Source organism: Cervus canadensis, chromosome 15, assembly GCF_019320065.1.
Source record: "Cervus canadensis isolate Bull #8, Minnesota chromosome 15, ASM1932006v1, whole genome shotgun sequence".
NCBI classification, from domain to species: domain Eukaryota; kingdom Metazoa; phylum Chordata; class Mammalia; order Artiodactyla; family Cervidae; genus Cervus; species Cervus canadensis.
Genome location: NC_057400.1, coordinates 6,181,348 through 6,198,447, shown reverse-complemented (window position 1 = coordinate 6,198,447; position 17,100 = coordinate 6,181,348). Strand labels below are relative to the sequence as shown.

Sequence of the window (17,100 nt, the reverse complement as noted above, 5' to 3'; positions counted from 1 at the left end):
ATGTCACTGTGCCTGAGCTCTGGGGCCCTGTGGGGGGGACTGAGCTTTCATCCCAGTGGGACGCCCTGGAAGCCTGAGTGAGTGAAACTGCTGAGCCAGCTGGGGAACATCAGTCCCCCTCTCCCTTGATAACGCCTGAGGACGCCACTGGGGAGGGCAGAGCCTCTCTGAGGCTCTCGTTGGGGTGGACTCCAGCCGGGACCCCCTGGGTAGGCTGGCTGTGGACGCGCGGGCCTCCAAATGTCTGCGGGGACAGCCAGCGCGTGGATCCGGGAGGCCTGAGTGTGCGCTCTGCTGTGACCAGAACTTCAGTGGAGAAGGAGGGCGCGTGGGTGCCGGAGGAGAGGGCTTCTCCTTCTGGCGGGAGGGGACTGGTTCCCCCTCGGTGAGGGGCTGTATCTTTAGAGCAGTGGCGAGAAGTAAGGGGGATGGGCCACCCTGTGACCCTGCGGCTCCAGGGGAGGAGCTGCTCTGTCCTACTCGGGCCCGCAGTCCTGAGCGGCCAGAGGAGCAGTCGCTGAGTCGGCTGGAGTGTCTGTTGTGTCGGTCAGTCTGTGACCGGGAGGCCTTCCGAAGGGCAGCCGTGCGCCGACTCAGAGACTAGTGTGTGGCCTGCCTGTGGTTTCAGATGCCTCCCCAAGTCCCAGGACCCCCCTCCCCCAGGGAGATGGGCAAAGTGTGCGCGGGGCCCAGAGCACCGGCCCAGCCAGACAGCCCCCAGGATGTGACGGGGACGGTGCTCCCCAGGGCCGTCTGGGCCAGGGAGGCTCACGGGGACGCAGGGGGCAGACGCGCCCGGTGCTCCGCCGGCTCCTGGGCTTCCTGGGTCAACTTTCCTCCTCCTGGTATGTGATGTGTTTTCCTACGTTGATTGGCGGTTGGGAGAAAAATGTCCAAATTAGGGATGGGCCTGTGGCTTAGCTGAGCCGCATAACCAGTGAACTTCTACCATGGAGGAAATATCAGATCCCAGAGAAGGCAGTCTCCGCTTTGAGGAGGGTGTTTAGTCTTGTGCTGGCCTAGGCTGTCAAACCATCGGAGGGGCTAGTAAACTTGTGTCCGACCCCAGCCCTAGACTCACAGGCGTGTGTGGTGGGATCCACGTGGACACCTGGATGAGCGTGGAGGGGATCGGGAAGGGCACACACACACTCTTGGGAGGAGGGTAGCCTGGCCCACGCCCCCTTCCTTCACTCTTCCTCTTTTGTTAAGCAGTTGGGAGGCTCTCTTGCATCCGTTTTTGTCCGTGTTACCCCAACCAGCCCATTAGGAGACTCCCCGAGTCTGTGCTAAGACCCCCAGAGGCAGATGAACTCCCGTTTTAGGCTCCTCGGCACCAGGTGACCTGCCCCGCTGGACAACAGGGGGACGAGGTCACATTGAGCCTCCCCTGGGCTGGCCCCCATCGATAGGACTCAGTGGGAGTGTGGGGGCTTCGACTCCACGAGGCAGAGCAGAGAGTGGCCTTGGGGAAGCGAGTTGCTGGTCCGTCAATGTTTGCTGTGTCCACGCCTCTGACTTGGAGAGGAGGCTGCTGTGGGTAAGATCCAGCCTAGTTCAAGTTTGTGTTTTTTTGGACCACACCACAGGACATGTGGGATCTAGTTCCCTGATCAGGGATCGAACCCATACCCCCTTCAGTGGAAGCACGGAGTCTTAATCACTGGCTCACCAGGGAAATCTCTAGTTCAAGTTTTTACTCTGTTACTGACCAGCTCGATGGGACCTGGAGCACTCTCTGGGCCTCGGTGTCCATCTATAATAGAACCCACCTGCTGGGGGCCTGGAGTATTGTAGATGGATATCAGGAATGCCCGTGGAACAGTGCCTGGCAGATGATGTGCTCACAGAAGTGTATGGGTGAGAACAGCCTTCCAGAGAGGGTGTCCTGGCCCCTCGCCCATCGTGCTGTGGGCACAGTGCTAACCCTGCACTCAGTAAGCACTCTGGGCAGCGATCCTGGCCCCTCGCCCATTGTGCTGTGGGCGCAGTGCTAACCCTGCACTCAGTAAGCACTCTGGGCAGCGATCCTGGCCCCTCGCCCATCGTGCTGTGGGTGCAATGCTAACCCTTCTCTCAGTAAGCACTCTGGGCAGCGATCCTGGCCCCTCACCCATCGTCCTGTGGGCGCAGTGCTAACCCTGCACTCAGTAAGCACTCTGGGCAGCGATCCTGGCCCCTCGCCCATCGTGCTGTGGGCACAGTGCTAACCCTGCACTCAGTAGGTCCTCTGGGCAGTGATCCTGGCCCCTCACCCATCGTCCTGTGGGCGCAGTGCTAACCCTGCACTCAGTAAGCACTCTGGGCAGCGATCCTGGCCCCTCACCCATCGTGCTGTGGGCGCAGTGCTAACCCTGCACTCGGTAGGTCCTCTGGGCAGCGATCCTGGCCCCTCGCCCATCGTGCTGTGGGCGCAGTGCTAACCCTGCACTCAGTAAGCACTCTGGGCAGCGATCCTGGCCCCTCGCCCATCGTGCTGTGGGCACAGTGCTAACCCTGCACTCAGTAGGTCCTCTGGGCAGTGATCCTGGCCCCTCACCCATCGTCCTGTGGGCGCAGTGCTAACCCTGCACTCAGTAAGCACTCTGGGCAGCGATCCTGGCCCCTCACCCATCGTGCTGTGGGCGCAGTGCTAACCCTGCACTCGGTAGGTCCTCTGGGCAGCGATCCTGGCCCCTCGCCCATCGTGCTGTGGGCGCAGTGCTAACCCTGCACTCAGTAGGTCCTCTGGGCAGCACCAGGGGCAGGCATGGCCTGTGGCTCAGGGCATTGAACAGAATGGCTTTGGAAGCGTGTTAGCAAGCAGCCCAGTGGGCCGGGGGCTCCAGAACTGTGCATCCCCCCAACTTCTGGGCCTTTCCCCCATCACGGGAACTCTTTATGCGCACTTGCCACAATTAATCGAGAGAGATGGTGCCCGCTCCACCCTTTAGTGAGTGAGTGACAGTCATAAGGCAGCAAACAGGGCACTTCCGCAAATTACATATTTACATGGTTTTCTGATTATTAAAGCAATCTGAAAAATTGATTAATGCAGAAAAGCACAATGAACATGGTCACACTCTTCCCTCATTCTGCCTCCCATCATTCATGTGTTAGCATATTTTTTTTTCCAGTTCTTTCTTTCTGTGTAATCATTTCTCTTTTCAGTGTTAGGGTCAATGAAGGAAATTTTGAAAACAAGTCCTTGGACTGTTGGAATTTAAAGCTTCAGAGGAAATGTCAAATGCAACCCAAATGGCTAATTTCCCATCTGATTTTTTTTTTTTTAGTACATGTCAAACCCTCTTCTGCAGAAGAGCCAGGGTACCCCCAAATGTCCCCTCTTGCCCAGAGGGCATCTCCACAGAGTGGTCTTGGAGGGACAGCCCAACAGGGTGTTGGGAGGGGACTCCTGGACAGGTGAGCACAGCGTTTGCAGTGAGAGGCAGGTGAAGGGTGGGCAGGCATCCTTCTCGCCCCTGCTCGTGCCCCGCGTTTCCAGAATGAGGTAGCGTTTGACATGTAGCGGGGTACAGCCTGTTTTGGTATGCCGTTTGGTCCCTGGACTTAATGAGTTCGACAGGGACGTGCTGCTGTAGCTAAAGATCATTTACCTGAATTGCTTTTTAATTTCTGCCATGGGAAGCTGCCCCTGGCGCGGTATAATTACAAGATAATTTACAGCAATCCCAAATCTAATAATTCAGCCATCCTGGGTTGGGGGAAGGGACTAGAGCTACGTGAGGGCTGAGGAGAGAGAACTCGCCTGTCGTTAAGTTAGCCTCAGTTTCTGGGTGCAGGTTCCAGTTGCTGGGCAGGCATGGAAGAGTCAGCGAGGGATGCTTCTTGTCCAGTAGACGCTAAAGTTTCCTTTAATAGCAGGAGCGAGTTCTTCTTGAGCTGGCCCGTGGGAGAGGACACTGTGTGATTTCACAGTTTTGCTGCGGGGCCTGGGGAGGTAGGTGGCCTGGGGCTGTCTGTGGAACACGTGGCCTCGGCAGTCGGGGTTCAGAAGGCGCCTCGCCCCATTCTTTTAGCACAAACCCTCTCCCACAAACTGCAGGCTCTGAAGAGGACAAGTGGGCCTCGGGGCAAGGCCCAGGGGATCCTGTAGGGTCATCCACACTCTCCCTCGGGCAGGAGCTGATGGAGTTTGTGGCAGCTGAGCCCTGTAGGGGTGGAGGGAAGAGTGTCAAAGCTGCAGGAGAAATGAGGAGCTTTCTTCTCTATGTCTCCCTTGCTAGACCCACCGTCTTTGCCCAAAGGGAAGGATTTACATGCATGGTAACCCTTAACCTTCCCTCTCACTGGATAAATCACCCCTTTCCACCAAAACTACCCACAGAGCAAAATATCCATATTTTCTTTGCACAAAGGCAGTTTGTTAATTAACAGAATTCCATAGTGAATTAACTTTATATAATAAGGAAAAAACAGACTTTTCTGATTTATTGGTTATAGAAATCTAAACGTTCTTTTCTTGGGTGATTTACACTGGGATGAGTTTTTTTGTTTGTGTAGCAGTGGGAGGCCATAGCCATAGCCAAAAAGCCGAGGAGCTTAGGTTCAGAGAGGTTAAGTTACCTGTGACCCGTCACGTAGCTGGTGGGAGGAGTTAGGCACCCACATGGCTCACCTGACCTCAGTTCACTATCAGGCTGTCCTGTGGGAGAGGTGGGAGGAACAAGGAACAAAAAATAATCCATCTTTTCCCAGAGCCAGAGGCAGGGGTGGGGGCGGTGGGTAAGTGTCTGTCTTGATGGTTATTAGCTCTCACCGAGAAGGTGGTATTGTTTTACGGTGACGGCCCCGGGGTGCCCTCCCCCCAGGGTCTGTCTTATACCAGGGACTGTCTGCTCTCCCAGGAGGCTGCTGGTCCTCATACCTGGCTCTCACACTGTGAGGACTGGGCCTCAGAGGTGGGGGAACTCCAAATACTCGATGGTGCCCCTCACTCTCTCTGGCTGACAGTGCTTTCCTGCCTTCTAGGGTCTACACCAGCCCCTCTCCAATCAGCCCTGAGAATGTGTTCTAGGGGGTCTTTGAGGGTCTCAGCTCACCTGGGGGTTTGGCTGGGCTGTGAGCTAAGATATCCACACAGCATGATGTCCACACCACAGGGAGACGTCAGGACCTGAGCTGCCTTGTCAGTAACACCACTGAGAGGGATGTCCCCCCAGCACCTCTCACATGGAGCCCATGGGCCTCTGGCCCCCACACAAGTGTCATCGGGAATGTTGGGGAGAGTTTAAAGACACTGCTTAGGGTTGGAAAGACTTTACTACTTATTTAAAAGAAATCTTTTTGGCCATGCTGCACAATATGTGAGATCTTAGTTTCCCGACCAGGGATTGAACCTGTGGCCCCTGCAGTAGAAGCACAGAATCTTAGCCAATGAATGGCCAGGGAGGTCCCAGAAGTTACTGCTTTTGAGGAAGGCAGCTCATCCCTCAGGTTTTAGAAACGCAGGCCCACGGAATAAAGCCTCCGACCTGGCCCTGTCCACCTCTGCAGCCATTTACCTGTAGTAGTGTCTCGATGCACCCATCCTATCCTTTGCCTGCCCCCTCCAGGAAGCCTTCCCTGATAGTCCCTCCCCGGTGCTTCCCTCTCCCTCAGAGCCCCGTTGCATCCCATCCTATCTGATGACACTTCTCCCCCATCAGCTTGTGCTCAGCCAGGCAGAGCTGGGGTGTGTTCTGTCTGCAGGACCTCTCCCCGGCCGGCTGGAAGATGTTTGGATAACCAGGCAGAGGATCACAGGGATGCCTCCTTCCTGTGTCTGCTCTGGTTCCCAGCTGTCCCCACACGAGCCTCGACAGCTCGGAGCTTTGAGCTCCGGCTGTGGCCCAGCAGTGTCCTGACAAGGGGCAGGATGCGGGGGTTGAGAACTCGTGGCTGGGCACTAGAGGAGGCGGATTTTTGTTATGACAGAGCAGGGCCTTGGGCCGTGGCAGGCTCAGTCCAGAGACAGCTGAGGTGCTTACAGCCAGCCTGGCCAGCTGGTTGGGAGGGAGCCGGGGCTGAGCTGGCTAGGGATGCAGGAAGTATGCATCAGATTCCATCCATATTCATGCCCGTCTCCCGATTCATGAACTTCTGGAGCTTGTGCCTCTGCTGTCTCTGCCCTCAGAGGTTTCAAGCCCAGGCCTCTGACCGCAGTCAGCTCCCGTGGGGGCTGCTTGACTGGGGGCAACATGTCTCCATACAGAAGAGACCCCTGAACGGGACTGCTGAGAGGGCAGGTCTACCCACGTGGGGTCTTCTTGAAGGTGATTTGAGCTGATGGAGATTTTTGTCTTGTGTCCAGGCTCTAGACTCAAATCCCTACAAAAGCTGAGAATCCCCTCTACTCCTGTTTTCCACGTGAGGGACCTGAGACCCAGAGAGAGTGGGTGGATCGCACAGGTGGGAGGGCTGGATTTGGACATAAAACATCAGGTTCCAAAGCCCGTGGCTTCTCCAGGTTGTGCCCAGGGCACGATTTGAGAATTGGGCAGTTAATTCTCTCTGTGGGTGTATGTCGTCCCCAGGGATACCTTCAGAGCCCATTTCAGATCAGCACTAGCCCCCTCCCCTCCCCGCCCCTCGGATGCCGGCGCGTGTTTCTCCATGAGCACCCTTGGCGCTGTGTCTCCCTACACTGCGGCTTCCAGGTTGAGTGGAAGATGAGTGGACAGACACTGTACATGTTTATTGACGTTTTTCGAGTGAATCAGTGATCACATGAGTGTTTCAGGGATTCATCCAGAGCCAGCCCAGAAATGCAAAGTTTGGCTAAGTTTTTCTGGCTCCATCACTGTCCTCTTTCAGGCTGGTGGGATGACCCCCACATACATTTCTGCTGATACTTCTGAGTGGTGAACCCAGGCCACCTAAGCCAGGGCTTCTGTGTTGGAGTGGGTGATGGAGAATTAGCGAGATTCACACTCACTGGGATGGCCACTATCAAAACCCGGAAAAATATTGCACGTGTTGGCAAGGATATGGAGAAACTGGAACCTCAGTGTATTGCCATTGGAAATGTAAAATGGTGCAGATGCTATGGAAAACAATCTGACAGTTCCTCAAAAAATTAAACATAGAATGATATGATTTGGCAGTCTTGCTCCTGGGTCGGAGGAGGAGTTTCTTTGGGCTTCTCAAACCCCAAAGAAGTGCAAGCTGTGTACATCCATATCTGTAGCAGCGTTAACCACAACATCCAAAAGGTGGAAGCAGCCCGGGTGTCCACAGACAGATGAATGGACCCACAGGGTGTGTTTTGTAACATACATTTGAATACTATTCAGCTGAAAAAGGAAGGAAAATTTGACACAGCCTATATCATGAATGAGCCTTGAGGATATTATGCTGAGTGAAATCAGCCAGTCACCAAGGGGACAAATACTCTGTGATTCTACTTCTATGAGGTCCCCAGAAGAGTCACATTGGGTGGGTGCCAGGGGCCTCAGACCCTGGAGGGGGACCGATGGGTTGTTGTTTCATGAGGACAGAGTTTCAGCTTGAGGCTATGAAAAGGGGTCTAGAGATGGATCGTGGTGGTTGCACAAAGTCAGTATACTTAATGCCCCCTAAAAATCGTTAAAATGAGACATTTTGTGTTATATGTATTTTAGCACAATTTTCAAAATTAAATTAAGAAAAAAGAATCGGTGGGGAGCCAGATCCAAAAACCCATGGACTTGTAAAACCTTTTATTGAAGTATTGTTGATTTGCAGTCTGTGTTAGTTTCTGGTGTAGAGAACAGTGATGCAGTGATACATGTGTGTATCTTCTTTTTCATATTCTTTTCCCTTCTGGTTTATCAGAGGATATTGAGTACAGTTCCCTGTGCTGTACAGTAGGCCCTTGTTTGTGTCTCTACTTTATGTAGAATAGTTTGCATCTGCTAGTCCCAACCTCCCAACTCCTCCCCACTCCGACCCCTCTCCTCCCTGGCCACCCCAAGCCTGTTCTCTATGCAAAGACCTGTGGACTTTCAAAGCTGGGACGAAGCTGGGGGCCCTGACCCACCTGTTCACCTTGTTTTACAGACAAGGAGAGCCAGCTGGGACCCTGCCCCAGCTTTTCTGAGAAAGTGTTGTTTGGGACCCGAGGTCACTGTTCCCGGAGACCAGTCCCCTGTCCGAACTCCTCGCCCCAAGACTTCCATCCCATTGGAGCTGTCCACCCCAGACAGACGCTGAGCGCGGGCAGGGCTGGTGGAAAATAAGTTGGTTTGAGAAATTTAAATCTGGTACTTTTTTCTTCTCTGTGAAAAGAATTAAAATCCAGCAGAAGCTTATTACAGGCAGACTGAGGTTATTTTGGGAAGCAGCAATTAACGGTTTTATACTTTTCCTCTCCTTTTTGCCCTTGCTGCCCGCACAGGTCTGGGAAGCTATTAAACCTTTCACCCAGCCCTCAGCCCAGAGGAGTCTGCCCTGCCCTCTTTCTCCTCTGCTTGCATGCCTTGGGAAAGAAAAGAGAGTTCCATTCCTATTAATTACCGCCAAATCCGCTCCGTAAGCACTTGGTGAATGTGCTCGGCGCTGAGGTTTAAAGCCCGCCTCTGAACAGAAGAGTAAAATGAAAGGAAGCATGCATTTGGTCGGACGCTGTAATTTGCCACGTCATCTACTCTCTTGTTGCTAAAATGGATACTCTGCTGAGGCCATGACTTCCAGCTGCCCCAGATCATTGTCCACGGTCACACCCTCCCTAAGAGGTCACCTAGCCCCTCCAGGCTGAGGCTGACTGGGCTCAGGGAAGGCAGGCAATGCGCGCGCGCGCACACACACACACACACACACACACACACACACACACACACACACACACACACACACAAACACACGCTTTCTCTCTCATGCACAGGTTTTCATATGCATCTGGATGTAGACAGCAGGGTAGTAGCTCAGCAAACTCTTTCTACGTAGGTGCATCGAGGGAGTCTCTGAATGTGTTTCTGATCACAGTTTGTGCTTTCTGAGGCCAGCTGACTCAAAGATGCTTCAGCGATTAAGCCCTCAGACCCAGGAGTTGGACAGTTTTGGGTGAAGCCCCAGGCCATCTGCTGTGTGACGTTTGGTAAGCAGAGCTAGCCCGCAGCCTCAGTTTCCTGTCTGTAAGTGGGGATCACAAAGTGTTGACCTCATAGGATGCTTAGTAACTGTTTTCCAGGCGGGTCTTATCTGCGTTGGACAGTATCATCACCCTCTTTCTCCACATTTGCATGTTGCCTAGGGTCCTATCGCTTCACTGGGTGCCTCCCTGCCGGTGGCTGGGGACCGGGGACCCTCCACCTGGGGTGGAGGGTGGCTTGCCCCCTCCAGGGTGACTGTAGGGGAGGGGGCCATGTGGGCTGGAGATGCTGGCCAGGACTCTTTGCTTGGGGGCCTCCTTCCCAGGGGCTTTGGGGTACCCAGAGGCGAGAGTGGGAACCTTTGAATCAGCACTGTGCTGGGCACTCAGACAGAAGGCGCCCGGCGGGTGGTGGGCACATGTCTGGGGGAGGCTGGGTGTGCCTGTGTGTCTGCCCCTGTGCACACATGCTTACAAGAGGTAGCTTTCAAGCGGAAGTGCTTTGGGTGAAAACTGTCACAGATTTGGAGGTCTGTGTTTGCTGTCACCGGGGGGTGGAGTCTGGTGGTGGCAATGGCCTTCGCGATCAACCACACAGAGCCTGGGCAGGTTGCAAGCCATCTGCACCCTCAGTGGGAGTGCCTGTTGTCTGGGAGGACGAGTGTCTCCAGGAGGGAGCGTGTCCGGCTGGCTTCTGGGTGCAGCTGCGTGGGCTTTCCGGTGCCACCACCGAGACCTGGCGTCCCTCCTTGTTGCCATGTTTTGATTAGTGTCTTAGCTCCCTCTGCCCTTGGAGGGTTCACCCTGGCCCCTGCCCCACACCATGCCCAAGGCCCCGGAAGACCCCCAGTCCCGGGGTGTGGGACGCATAAAGGGGAGGCTGGGCTCGCCCAGGTGGCAGTTGCTCAGCCTCTGCGAGTGTGAGTTTGGGCTGCAAAGACTCACGCAGACACAGGGCACCTGCCGGGCCCACCCCATCCATGGGGAGGGTGGCGTGGTGCTGGGGAGCCCCGTGCAGCCCAGCGTGGACGTGGGGGCCCATTTCGACCTGGTGAGCTTGGCCAGGCTCGGGGCGAAAGGGGGACAGCGGGCTCACCTCCTGAGGTTCCTGCAGGCCAGGCCGGGTCCGTGTGCTACAGAGGGGACACGGAGCTGGGAGGCGCGTTCTCTCTCCAGGAACTTCCCGGCCGGGCCAGCCTGTGGGGCTGCGTCCTCCTGCCCATGTGTCCCCATCACGCTCCCTGTGTCTCGTGCGGCTCGCCCCATTTTTTTCTGTCCCCACCGTCCTCCTCTGACTGTTGCACTGCTTGCCACTCTGTCTGCTTGTCTGTCTGTGCCTGTCCTGCCGCCCTCTCTCTCTTATTCGATTCCTGTCCCCGATCCTTCTCTGTCTCCTGGTCTCCTGGCCTCCCTCCCTGCCTCTCTCTTCTCCTGTGCGGGCTATTTGCTTTTCTGTTGCTCCTTGTCTCTCTTCCTCTCTCACCGCATCGGCCCCTCTCTGCACTTGGAGGTCCATCCTGAGGGGCAGTGGGTCCCACCTGATGCCTGGCCTTCCCTCCGCTGGGCCTCTCGAGCAGACTTGAAATTCCTTGAGGCCGTTCGGCCCAGGCTCCTGCTAGTCATCTTGCTTGGGCACTTGACGGACGCTCCTCCGAGAAAGACCGTGGCACAGTGACCTCACTGTGTGTGGGGACAGTGGCCTGCCAGGATGCCAGCCTAGGCCAGGGCGGCACCTGAATGTTCCCAAGGGACAGGCTGCATGCATCACGGCCGACAGGCTCACACCTGTCCAGGATGGAAAGGCTTGGCTCAGGGTATTTTCATTGTTTTTTTTTTTTTTTTTGGTTGGAGGGAAGTGTTGAGTAAAATAATAGTTTCCATTCAGAGAGCATCTTCAATATGCTGGAACCCATGCAAAGAGCTTCACATATACAGTAAGTCCCCAATACGAACTTTCAAAGTTGCAAACGTGTGTTCTATCAGTGGCAGGCGTGAGTGAAGTTGCAGCTTGCCTCCGTCTCCTGTGGCTGATGATCCTTCAGCTCTAGCAGCTCTCACTTCTCTGCCTTCTCCAGTCAGTAACTCTTCTTACCTGCTCGCTTGATGCCAGCTCCCATATGCCAGCTGTTGTACTGCCCTGCTGGATGTTTCAAAGCACTGTACTATAAGATTAAAAATATCTTCTTTATTTTTTGTGGTTGTTTCTTATGTATTATTTGTGTGAAAAGTATTATAAACCTATTGCAATATAGTACTATATAGCCAATGGCATTCCTTGGGTACCTAGGCTAGCTTTGTTGGGCTAATGAACAGATGGGACTTGCAAACGCACTCTCAGAATGGGACTCGTTCGTATGCTGGAGACTTACTGCGTTGTCTGTGATTGTCACAGCCCCTGACGGTACGTGTCGTTGTCCCATGTGATGGTGGCAGCTGGAAGGATGGGAAGGGAGGTGGTACCCACGGCGGTGGCCCAGAGCACAGGTTTGAATCCTGCTCAGACATCCACCAAGTCCTTAACCTTCCCGGGCGTCGGTGTCTTCATCTGTGAAGAGGGTTAGTTGTGGTTCCTGCCTCCCAGGGCTGTTACTGGCATTCCCCGAGGCCTTGTTTATAAAGCGCCAGCCTGTAGTAAGGATTTACTAAAAGCTGCCGGTATTGGGGAGATTGGGAATTTTTTTTTTTAACTTTTTGGCTGCTCCACGCAGTCTGCAGGATCTTAGTTTCCCAACCAGGGATCAGACTTGCGCCCCCTCCAGTGGAAGCACAGAGTCTTAACCGCTGGACTGCCAGGGAAGTCCCCAGATTGGGACTATTATTGCCCAAAATCTGAGCCGGTGCAGAAGCCACCGTGGCATCCGGGGGAGGATTATAGCCCTTACTGGCTCTGCAGTGAGTTCTGAGCTGGTGAGAACGGTGAGAAACCAGTGTGCCTGGTGATGTGGGGGTCATTGAGAGTGGGCCCCCTGTCCATACCCGCCTGGTTCAGAGTGGGCTGACGGTCCCACAAGAAGCCCGGAGCTTCAGGTCTCGCCTCCTCTGCCTGGCTGACACAGCCTGTGTGCCGGGAGAGTCAGCGTCCTGTAGCTGGGAGCACAGACCTCTCTTGCCTTCTGCTGGGCACTCAGGGGCAGAGAGCTGCCACCCACTGGCAGTGTGGCTGTTTGGGGGATGGCTTTTGTGTGTCTGTCCTTGAAGGGAACCATGCTTCCGCCTCCCAGCTCCAGCCCGGCCTGAGCAGACTCCGGGCCCCTTGGCTGCTGCCTCTGGGGCGTGCCTGGCTGTTCCTCTGTGCAGTGTGTTTGGGCAGCTGGAAAGTAACCAGCTTCCTACTCTGAGGGGCAGCTGTGTCCCCCTGACTGTGTGACCTGGGAGAGGTCACTTCGTTGTCTGTGCCTTGGGAGGACACCTGGGCTGAGTCAGGTGTTGGCTGACCCGGGGGGAGGGGTCTTCCACGGGGCAGCAAAGGGTTAAAGGCTGCTGGGGCTCTGTGTCCTAACCCTTTGGAAAGACAGGGACAGCTGGAAAAGATGTGCCTCCCACCCCCGCTCCAGGCCATGGTGACAGGACAGTGTGAGCTCAGGCACCAGGTCCCAGAGAAGCTTGAGATGGGGAGTCTGAGTTTGCAGTCCTGTCTGCTGTTCCCTGGGAAAAGTCATGGTGGCTCTGTGTGACCCATCTCAGTCTGCAGGACCCAGGAGGTCAGGGTTGTCATGAGGTCAGTGGAAGCCTCCTCCCACCCACCTTGGATGAGCAGGTCCCCTCCTGTGTGCCTCTCCCCTCGGAGCCATTTGCTCCCTGTGGACGGGGGTGTGAGGGCATGCAGCAGCCACTTCATGCCATGGAGGTCATCTCCCTCCATCCTGATGGTCTCCAGTGGGGCGCTGAGGACTGCCAAGGCCTCTGGGCTAGCAGGATCCTTCAGCTCCCCCATCCTCCCAACTGGCAGTTAGGAAATATGCAGGCCATTTAGGGACATTCAGCATTTGAATTTAAGATGCTCTTTCAGCAGAATCCACAAACCAAGGTTTAAAATTCAGTTGGAAACCAATTCCTAGGCCTTCCAAAGCCCTCTTAGTTCTTAAAACTAGCAAGTAGCACTAAGGGGTCTGTCTGGCCTGGCTGAGGTCCACGGTGCACTGGCCTAGTTCTCAGTTGGATTCACCGTGACTGTGAATGCCAGCACACAGCTCTGAGGGTGTGCCCCCCGCCCCATACCATCGTGCCCTGGGTCCTCTGCAGAATGTACACTCATGTTCTAAAATGTAGTGTCATTGGCCACCAGATAGAAAAATGAGTGTCTCTAAAAGGATAGTGTTATTCACAGACCAGAAGAGGAGAGGGCCCTCCACACCATACAGGGCCACTCGGGGAGCGCCAGGGTCAGTCAGGAGATAGTGCGGGGATGGGGAGCATGGGCAGGAGATAGTGCGGGGATGGGGAGCATGGGCAGAAGCCTTGATGGTGGTGTTTGTGGGAAGGAGTGGGTGAGTCTGGGTCAGCTGGCTCAGGATGGGCTAGTTTGAATATTTTCAGGAGCTCTGGTGTGTAGGGCGATCTCTAGCTGTGCAGTACCTGGCTCTGGGGTGATTAGGGCCCCGAGTTTTTGCCTGTTGGAGTCTAAGAGCCAGATTGAAGAGATGGTCTGCAATGTTCTGGATTGGTTGGTTTGCTTATGGAAGTCATACTTCCCTGCCAGTCCTGTGCTATTTTTAAGAACTGACCGGTTCTGGAGGGGGCAGTCTCTCCCTAGTTAGTGAGACCCCCTGATGCCAGAGCATCAGGAATATAGACAGTAAGAAAATATAGTTAATACAAATAACCAGGAGCCATGAAATGGGGTCTGGGTCACTACAGACCCTTTTACTTTTCTGGTAACAGTTTTTATTTGCATTAAATTTTTTTTTATTTTTCTAAAACAATTTACTTTTAATTGGAGGATAATTGCTTTACAATACTGTCCTGGTTTCTTCCATACAACATGAGTCGGTACACATATCCCTTTTGTCTTGAACCTTCCCCCCCACTCCCCATCCCATCCTACCTCTCTAGGTTGTCTCAGAGTACTGTGTTGAGGCCAGACAGACCCCTTAGTGCTACTTGCTACAGAGCAGCTTCCCATTAGCTATCCGTCTTACACTTGGTAATGTGTATGTTTCAGTGCTACTTGCTTAATTTGTCCCACCCTTTCCTTCCCCCACTGTGTCCAGAGCCTGTTCTCTATGTCTGCTTCTCCACTCCTGCCTTACAAATAGGTTCATCAGTACCATCTTTCTAGATCCCACGTAGATGCCTTAATACACCATGTTTGTTTTTCTCCTCTGACTTGCTTCCCTCTGTATGTCAGGCTCTTGGTTCATCCACCTCATTAGAACTGACTAAAGTTTGTTTCTTTTTATAGTTGAGTAATATTCCACTGTGTATATGTACCACAACTTATTTATCCATTCATCTACCAGTGGACATCTAGGCTGTTTCAGTGTCCTAGCTATTGAGCTATTGTAAGTAGTGTTGCAATGAACACTGGGGTACATGTTTGTCTTTTTCAATTATGGTTTTCTCAGAGTATGTGCTCAGTGGTGGGATTGCTGGGTCATATAGTAGTTTTATCCCTAGTTTTTAAAGGAATCTTCATCCTGTTCTCCATAGTAGCTGTATAAATTTACATTCCCACCAGCAGTGCAAGAGGGTTCCCTTTTCTTCATACCCTCGCCAGCATTTATTATTTGTAGATTTTTTTGATGATGGCCATTCTGACTGGTGTGAGGTGACATTTCCTTATAGTTTTGATTTGCATTTCTCTGATAATAAGTGGTGTTGAGCATCTTTTCATGTGTTTGTTGGCCATCTGTGTGTCTTTGAAGGAATGTCTGTTTAGGTCTTCCGCCCACTTTTTGATTGGGTTGTTTGTTTTTCTGGTGTTGAGCTGCATGAGCTGCTTGTTTATTTTGGAGATTAATCCTTTGTCAGTTTGTTTCATTTGCAATTATTTTCCCCTATTCTGAGGGTTGTCTTTTCATCTTGTTTATAGTTTCCTTTGCTGTGCAAAATCTTTTAAGTTTAATTAGGTCCCACTTGTTTATTTTTGTATTTATTTCCATTACTCTAGGAAGTGGGTCAAAAAGGATAATGCTGTGGTTTATGTCAAAGAGTATTTTGCCTATGTTTTTCTCCAAGAGTTTTATAGTTTCTGGCCTTATATTTAGGTCTTTAATCCACTTTGAGTTTATTTTTGTGTATGGTGTTAGGAGGTGTTCTAATTTAATTCTTTTACATGTAGCTGTCCAGTTTTCTCAGCACCACTTATTGAAGAGGCTGTCTTTTCTCCATTGTATATTCTTGCCTCCTTTGTCAAAGATAAGGTACCCGTAGGTGTGTGGCTTTCTCTCTGGGCTTTCTATCTTGTTCCATTAACCTGTGTTTCTGTTTTTGTGCCAGAAACATACTGTCTTGATTACTGTAGCTTTGTAGTATAGTCTGAAGTCAGGAGGGTTCATTCCTCCAGCTCCCTTTTTCTTTCTCAAGATTGCTTTGGCTATTCAAGGTCTTTTGTGTTTCCATACAGATTGTGAAACTTTTTGTTCTAATTCTGTGAAAAACGCCATTGGTAATTTGATAGGACTTGCACTGAATCTGTAGATTGCTTTGGGTAGTATGGTCACTTTCACAATATTGATTCTTTTGATCCAAGAGCATGATGTATCTCTCCATCTGTTTGCATCATCTTTGATTTCTTTCATCAGTGTCTTATAGTTTTCTGTATACAAGTCTTTTGTCTCCTTTGGTAGGTTTATTCCTAGGTATATTATTCTTTTTGTTGCAAAGGTGAATGGGATTGTTTCCTTGATTTCTCTTTCTTATTTTTCGTTGTTAATGTATAGGAATGCAAGGGATTTCTGTGTATTAATTTTGTATCCTGCAACTTTACTAAATTCACTGATTAGCTTTAGTAATTTTCTGGTGGCATCTTTTGGGTTTTCTATGTATGGTATCATGTCATCCACACACAGTGAGAGTTTCACTTCTTTTCCAATTTTGATTCATTTTTCTCTTTTTTTCTCTGATTGCTGTGACTGGGACTTCCAAAACTATATTAAATAATAGCGGTGAAAGTGGGCACCCTTTTCTTGTTCCTGATCTTAGAGGAAATGCTTTCAGTTTTTCACTATTGGGAATAACGTTTGCTGTGGCTTTGTCATATATGGCCTGTGTTATGTTAAGTAGGTTCCTTCTATGCCCATTTGCTGGAGAGTTTTTTTCATAAATGGCCATTGAATTTTGTCAAAAGCTTTTTCTGCATCTATTGAGGTTATCATAGGTTTTATCTTTCAGTTTATTTATATGGTGTATCACATTGATTAATTTGCATATACTGAAGAATCTTTGCATCCCTGGAATAAATCCCACTTGATCATGGTGTATGAGCCTTTCAATCTGTTGTTGGATTCTGTTTGCTAGTATTTTGTTCTGGAATTTTGCATCTGTATTCATCAGTGATATTGGCCTATAATTTTCTTTTTTTGTGATATCCTTTTTACCCTGTGATGTCAGGGGGATGGTGGCCTCGTAGAATGACTTTGGGAGTGTTCCTTCCTCTGCAATTTTTTGGAAGAGTTAAAGAATGATAGTTATTAGTTCTCTAAATGTTTGTTAGAATTCACCTGTGAAGCCATCTGGCCCCGGGCTTTTGTTTGTTGGAAGACTTTTGATCACAGTTTTGATTTTGGTGCTGGTGATTGGTCCCTATAGACCCTTTTGTTCACAGAACACTTCCTGGCCTCCTCTGCAGTTTCCGGTGCCTCTGTCCCTTGCCGTGTGGTCATGGCCACAGGTGTGAAAGTTGCCAGTGTTCTGTAGAGGATCATGTGCTCTGTCCTGTTGTTATCCTGGCTCCGAGAGTTGGGAGACGGCGTGCAAGGAAGGACCTTGCTGTGCAGTCCTTGTGTGGGTATTTTGGTGACTCTGCATGCCAGGTTTTCTAATCCATAAGTGTGGATGATCTCATTTTAATTTGCACCCCCCCATTCACTATGGGGCATTTTAGTTCCTTC

General features: G+C 51.8%; 1 protein-coding gene across 2 annotated transcripts in view; it reads left to right on the top strand.

Annotated features, from left to right (window-relative positions):
• The window catches only part of GLI2 (GLI family zinc finger 2), a 262,316-nt gene that overhangs the window by 91,072 nt on the left and 154,144 nt on the right, over positions 1–17,100 (top strand). The window contains exon 1 of one of the 2 annotated variants that reach the window (XM_043488285.1): positions 2,182–9,055. The exons of the other annotated variant lie outside the window; for it this stretch is intronic. The gene's annotated coding sequence lies outside the window, so the exon portion shown is untranslated. Of the gene's footprint in view, positions 1–2,181; positions 9,056–17,100 lie in introns of those variants that run through there. 2 annotated transcript variants of the gene reach the window in all.